The sequence below is a fragment of the Cryptomeria japonica genome, chromosome 4, assembly GCF_030272615.1.
Source record: "Cryptomeria japonica chromosome 4, Sugi_1.0, whole genome shotgun sequence".
NCBI lineage: Eukaryota > Viridiplantae > Streptophyta > Pinopsida > Cupressales > Cupressaceae > Cryptomeria > Cryptomeria japonica.
Window position 1 is genome coordinate 54187226 of NC_081408.1, and position 6931 is coordinate 54194156.

At 34.3% G+C, this 6931-nt stretch overlaps 1 pseudogene; it reads right to left on the reverse strand.

Moving 5' to 3' along the window:
* Window positions 1–293: 293 nt before the first annotated feature.
* Window positions 294–6565, reverse strand: LOC131855892 (probable fructokinase-5; annotated as a pseudogene).
* Between the last annotated feature and the right edge of the window lie 366 nt (window positions 6566–6931).

Below are 6931 nucleotides of genomic sequence, written 5' to 3' on the forward strand. Positions count from 1 at the left end.
AAGGGTGCACTTGCATTTGTATACTATATTTCAGTTCTGGAACCAGGTTATTGAAAAATATATCCATTTTCTCTGAGTCTGGAATAGGTCATGGATACCTAGAGAACATCTTTCTCCAACATTGGAGGAAAGTGAGAAAAGGCTCCCCTGTTTTCTATTTAGTATTGCAAAGATCTATCATAGTTATAGGATGTCAAATGTTGTATGAGTATTGTTGCAAGAATAGTTGAATGAGTTCTTCAAACATTTTTATCCCCTTGGGTAGACTTGAGAACCATTCCATGGCTTGACCCCCTAAACTCCTTGGGAAAAGGCGCATGAGGTATGTTTGATCATGCATGAACTCCATACAAGTGGCATAAAATTCTCTGACATGATCTTGAGGATCTAAGGTACCATCATATTTGTCAAATTTTAGGATCTCAACTCGTGAAGAAAATGGAGACATGTAAAGGTCTTTGTCAAATGGGAATGGGCATATTGTGTCCAACGAATATTGTTTTGGTGTTTTGTCTTTGTTTACTAGTTTTGTGACCATAGTTTGTAGTGTTTGCACTTGTTTGTTCATCTGTCCCCATGGTGTTTCTTCTTCTTTAGCGATGAGGGTTTCCACATCATAACCTATAGGGAGTTTAGCACCTTGTTTTGCTAATTCTAGGAAATACTCTTCTTTCTCCCTAGCCATGATGACCTTCATCACTTTACGGAATTCTTTGTCATTCTGACATCTATGTATTTCAGCTTCAGCAAGTTCAGAAGACTCAGATTTAGTTGATGAGGAATCACTGTTAGTGGCCTGATTACTAAAGTCATCATGTTTGTCTCACTTATTAGCCTCTCTTTCTTGTCTTTTCCCAAACATGGTGGGAGATGAGGGTTGACCAAAGATTGGTATGTCGTAAACTGGTATCTGTGATGAGGACAGTTTATTGTAAAAAGGATTTTCTTTGAAGAATGGGTTGTCATTTTTTGAAAAGGGTGTTTCTTTTCCTTTGTCTATTTTGCTACGAGAGTTTCTAGTTTGAACAGACATTTATAACCGATAGGACCAAGAGCGAGATGTGTTGCAGAAGTCAAGATCAAATTGTAGCTAGTAGTTCATTTAACGTAATGATTGAGTGAAGTTACTAAGATCTTGTATGGTTTCAGGAATGATCTATCTTGTGTAAGATGTTATCTAAGTTAACTTAGGTTTGATAAGATGTTTGATTGAACTAGTTGAAAGATGATTGATAAAATCGTGTAACGCAATGGCAGAGGTACACTATCAAGGTTGTTTATGCTCAGGAGGATGATAACTAGTTTTAGGTTCACTGTAGACTATTTTGACTATTCTAGACTGGCAAAATCAGAGACTCGTACGATAGGATTTCTAAGACCGTACAATAGTTTAACAGGTTTAGGATGACAACAGTTATGTTTCGTATGAGTTGCTGCCTCATACCGTATGACAAATGGGTAGGTCCCAGATGACAAATAATTCTGTTTGGTTTTGTTTTGTACGACACAGGATTTAACTTAAATGGCAGACTGTTTGGTTTTGTACGACACAAGATTAGACACAGGATGAAAATTTAGTATACTCATACAACACAGGATTTGGTAAAGGACGACAATTCAACAGACTTGTTCGACTGTTCACAGAGCAGAGACTAAAATTCTGAGTTTTTCAATGACTGGGCATGATAACTGAGTACAACTAATTTACGAGATGGACTGATTTTTGGATAGGGATAGACCATTTTTTGACATGGACAGAGTTTATCATTGATTTGTTTGATCTGTTTGATTTGCTTTCTCCATTTTTAGTATTTCATTTTTCAGTTTCAGGGATGAGAACATAGAAAACACGCAAGATATATAATAACTCCAATCATAGCATGCTAACCCTATGGAAGTTGGCTTAGAGAAGAAAACATTTGCTTGGTGACTTAGGTACACACCCAATAGCTAATCAGAATACGACCATTAAGTCTCATGCAATGGATTCTCAATGCCGTATTAGCTGACTCCAAACGCTAATGGGGGCACGATATGGCAAGTGTCTTGGGAGAGTTACTATCTCTCTTGCACAAAGATTATCAACCTTTCAGAGGTGAATCAGGTAGCTTCTAATTTTAATTGGATCTAGTAAGGGTTTCATTCAGCACGTCAAGGTATAAACTCAATTAAGAGGTCTCCTAGCCTTGAAAACCAAGGTTCAATATACCCGAAGGTACTGAGGAGAGCTATTCCCAAGCACTATCGTTGACTTGATTTTCATCAAATCACGTTTATTTTATAGTGGGTTGGAGTACTTGGCATTTAGCCATTCCCACTTAGGTCATTCCCCTCACAGTGACCATAAAGGCTTTAAGAGTTTTTAAGCTCCTCGGGAGGGTAGGCCTACTAAAGATGTACAAATCTCAAACAAAGAAAATGCCTCAAGGGTCTGGATTTTTGATTGTCTAGAAAAAGACAAGAGCATACTCTCCTACCTCTCAGAAGTTCCTGAAAACACAAAAGACAGATTTGTCCTTTAACCAGATAGCAATTTAAGTGCCTAAAAAATGAATTTAAAAAATACATGATGTTTGGTCGATTTTCTTTAGGCAACCTGCAAAAACAACGCATCAGTAGTCATGTTGTTTTTATTCTTTGATAGGCGTATGTTTGATTGATAAATTCTTTGACAAGCGTCCTGCAAGAAATTGGTTAGGCTATGAAAATATCAAGCAAACAGAAGATGATTCAGGGTTAGCATTAGCATAATCAATTTTTAATCCAAGATACCCCTGAAAAGTAATCTATCAGAAAAACAAGGATTGTATGACAATCTTTATAAAACAGAATGACAGAACACCTGTGTTGTACGAGTCAAAAATTAGTATAAAATGACAAAATATAGTATAAGTAGTATGTCGTACGAGTTAGAAATCAGTATAAGATGACAAAAGATATCTTACACAGTATGTCGTATGAGTCCACATTCTAATTCATACGAAAATTGACAGGATATAGTATTATGTCGTATGATAAACCACAGGCTTCAATATAATGTCATACGATCTAGTAAAACTACTCGTAAGATATTTCGCAGAGGCTGTATGGACGAAACCTGTAGGATAAAAAGAATGATTTTGAGGTCAAAAAAGTAATTCTCTACCCCATGGTGGGCACTAGAAATGTGTGTGTGAAAAGTGGACTAAGAATTTGTATCTGCAAGACACAACACTTCAATCAACTCATTACATGCATGGTTAATCAGATATAAACATGAATATTAAAACCATAACAAATCAACCCATTGCCTTCTAGTAGATATGAGTTTAGATTGCTCTCAGATTTCTAAGCTATCCAGTGACTAGACAACACCTAAACGAAGGATTTTAATCTATATGAGCATGATGAATGCAAGATCAATCTAACAAGATTTTAGCAATATTAAGCTAAATGATTTAAATATGTATACAATATTCTCAATTAACCTAGAGTAAAATCAACATGATAACAATATATTTTCTAGGATCTCTGAATGAGAGACAAAGGCCTGAATTTATAGAAAATTCAGAAAGAAACCAATGGCTGAGATCAAATGATGATGAGCGGTCAAGATCTTCCAAGAGGAAGCACAATCCAGGTGAAATGATGTGATTGGATGCTTTTCTCAGTTTTAAAGCAAATTGAACTAAAAATAAGATAAAATAAAATAAAACTGATTTATTCTCTATTTCATTCAATATTAAGATTTAATTGCTTTCTTTGAGATTATTTTCAATTTTTAATTTGTTTTTTCAAGATTGTTTCCAATTGATTTCTTTTCTCAATTAATTCCTTTTTTTGTCAATTAGTTCCTTTTTTGCTTTGTTTCCTTTTTGAAGATTTATGCCAAATTGATTTATTTAATTAAATATGCTAGGATAATGATTTTCTTAGAATGGTCAATTAATTAAATAAATATTTATTTAATATTGAGTGATTAATTTTGCCATGTGACATTTAATGATTAATTTTGCCATGTGACATTTAATGATTAAAGAATTAATTGTGTGCTCAAGATTTATTTAATTGTCTTTGGTTAGGACCTTGGTGATGTTGTCAAGATTAGGGGCCCATGGTTTAGATGACCATTTTTAGGGTATTACACTAATTACCCAACCCATCTAATTCATTATTAATGTTATCACTTCTTTATAATAAGGAAAGCTTCCAATGTGCCCTAGTGATCTAGATGGGAGGCTTATCGGCTCATAGCCTATCTCTCATGATCCTGGTCATCGCATGGAAGCCCACTCCCCCTACATGTTCCCTAAAAAAAACCACAAAAAGAGGCTCCAAACTCAATATTCAAGAATGAAATCCGAAAGAATCATCATGCAACCATAACACATACATGAATATCTAATGACTACAGTAACAAGTAAACCAAAAATGAGCCTCATAGCATAGTAATGCATCAAACCATATAAAGGCAATCAAATATGTCAATCATACTAAATGAATACTAGCAGTAAGGCACATCAACTTGCTGGTTCAAAAGTAATAAGGTAATCCTATCTATCATGGCTTCTCAACATGAAGAGAGCACAAAACCTCAACAATGAAGAATATCAACATATAGAAGCAAAAACCACATAAAAAGGTCAAATTTGACCAAACACAAAACTGGAAAGTATCAACAAACCTCCATAAATACCTTTGGTATGACATCAAATCCAGACTATCAAGTCAGACAGAAAATTAATCAAAATACCAATTCAACACAATTTAGTAGTTTTGTCACATAATATTTTAGGAAACAAATATTTTTTGATCCTACATAGATGTTTCCATTAATATTTACCAGAATATAGAACAAATTGTGGAACAATTATAGTTTGTCCCTCATTGGTAACCATCATCAGGGATCTGCTAGACTATTCTCTTTTTGGAAGATACCCAAACATGACAATATGCAGAAAATGCTTGTGAATGCAAAGTTTGCGACATTTATCATGAGAAACAGAAGAAACATCCATGGGAAAACAAACGAATCAAAATTTTCACCTTAAACACTGATTTCCCAAGTTATTCACAAATACCAACCTTGGTATAATATCTGCAACCTTTTTCTCCTACATTTACAAGCAATAACTTGAGTCCTAGATGCATAAGGGACATGATTACTTGATCCTTTTCATAGTCTCCTCCATCTATAAGGAGCTCCACTTCATTCTCACTGACCTGCACAAAAAATCAAAATAATTAGTCCTCATCTCTAACACCTTATTGTGAGATGGATAGAGATGGAAAAGATAGCATTGAAATAGGTCATGTAAATTGTACCAGTCCCCTTTGGATGTATATAATCAATTTCCATCAGTGTTAGACAATTACAAGTTATGTGAGGAAAATAAAGATGAAAATAAATGTATGTTGAAACTTTTTCTATAAAACAGAGTATGTAAGTATTTATACCAATCCTTTTTCAATCTATTTCTTATTAAATTCCACAAATAAGGAATAAGCACCTTGATTAAGTCGGCGTTATACTAGATGCTTAAGATGTCTTTCTGAGCTTCTTCTGGAGAGGACCACAATGTCATTTTGAGATTAGTGTCATAATATAAGAGAGCACGTGTCCTTTGCCATTCTCAAAGCTACAAGATGGGCTGATTTGCATGGCTCTGCAATCAAACTGATTGATCCATAGTGAAATATGTGTGCCTGCAAATGAGAGATTCATTTCTTAGCAAAGCGTATTTACAAAAAGATTTATATCATCACAAACAATTATAAATTTCCCTTAGTCCTAATATTGTGATGAGTGGCTAGAAGAGGCAATAAACTCACAACATTATTTTGGACCTTATAATTAAAAGTGAGAAAATAAACCTCTCCGTACAAGAAAACAATTGGGTAATGTAAATCAGAAAAGATCAAATCGATATATTGCAATGTGCCATATGAACCAGTCACATGAAGGAAAAAACATGAATTTATGTTTTCACAAGTTGGATAAAGTGCCAAAATATTACATTATGTCTATTTTTCCATTATGTTTGTCAAGAGAATGTCAAGAAGATCATCACTTAATTTTTGAACACAAGAATTTTTTGAGTTGTAAAGGCAATTTCATAAGACAATCCTAATTGAGGGAAGGCATTTTCAAAAAATGACCAGAGAGTTCAAAATCATACATGATTGGATTATTTCTTGGACATACCTATTGTATCAAGTCCTTATCAAGTTCAGCCTCGGTCAAGAGCATGTCAGCACTAGGGTTGTGATAAAACATGAACTCTCTTTCTCTGTCACTATGTAGTGTCACAAATGCAAGCATTGTTCTAGCATGACTATCAAACAATAGTACCCTATCATCCACACCATTCTCCCTTAAAATTCCAACCAACATGTGCCCAAACTCATCATCACTGACTTGCAAAGAGTGAAAGGGTTTGAATTGTATTGCTGGTATGCCACAAGGATATCAAATGAATACCCAAATTAAATTGTCACGAATAAAAATAAAAAGCCACAGACATAATACAAATCAATTTTAAGAGTTACTACCATTTTGACCCAGAATTACAGAATTCCATGACATAATTACAGTGCAAAACCCTATTTATGAATATTTTGTTAATTGACATTGACCTAATAAATCATTACTTCAAGGGGTTCTGAAATAGATCTAATCTAGGTACAAATATGACTTCCTTGTTAATCCGATTATATCACTGGAGAAGAGGAAGGAAATTCTCAACAAAATTGCAACTGATGCCTAGTTTCAGCCCTATACATTAAATTTTTTGTTCATCCTTATTGACTAGAAAAGGGTAAACTATAAGAATTCAAGAAAATTAAGAATAGATTGAAGAATGGAGATATGCATTACTCGAAGCCCTTTACCACATTGGATGACTATGCTTCCAAACACAATTGCAAGAGGCACATAATTCAAGAAGGATTG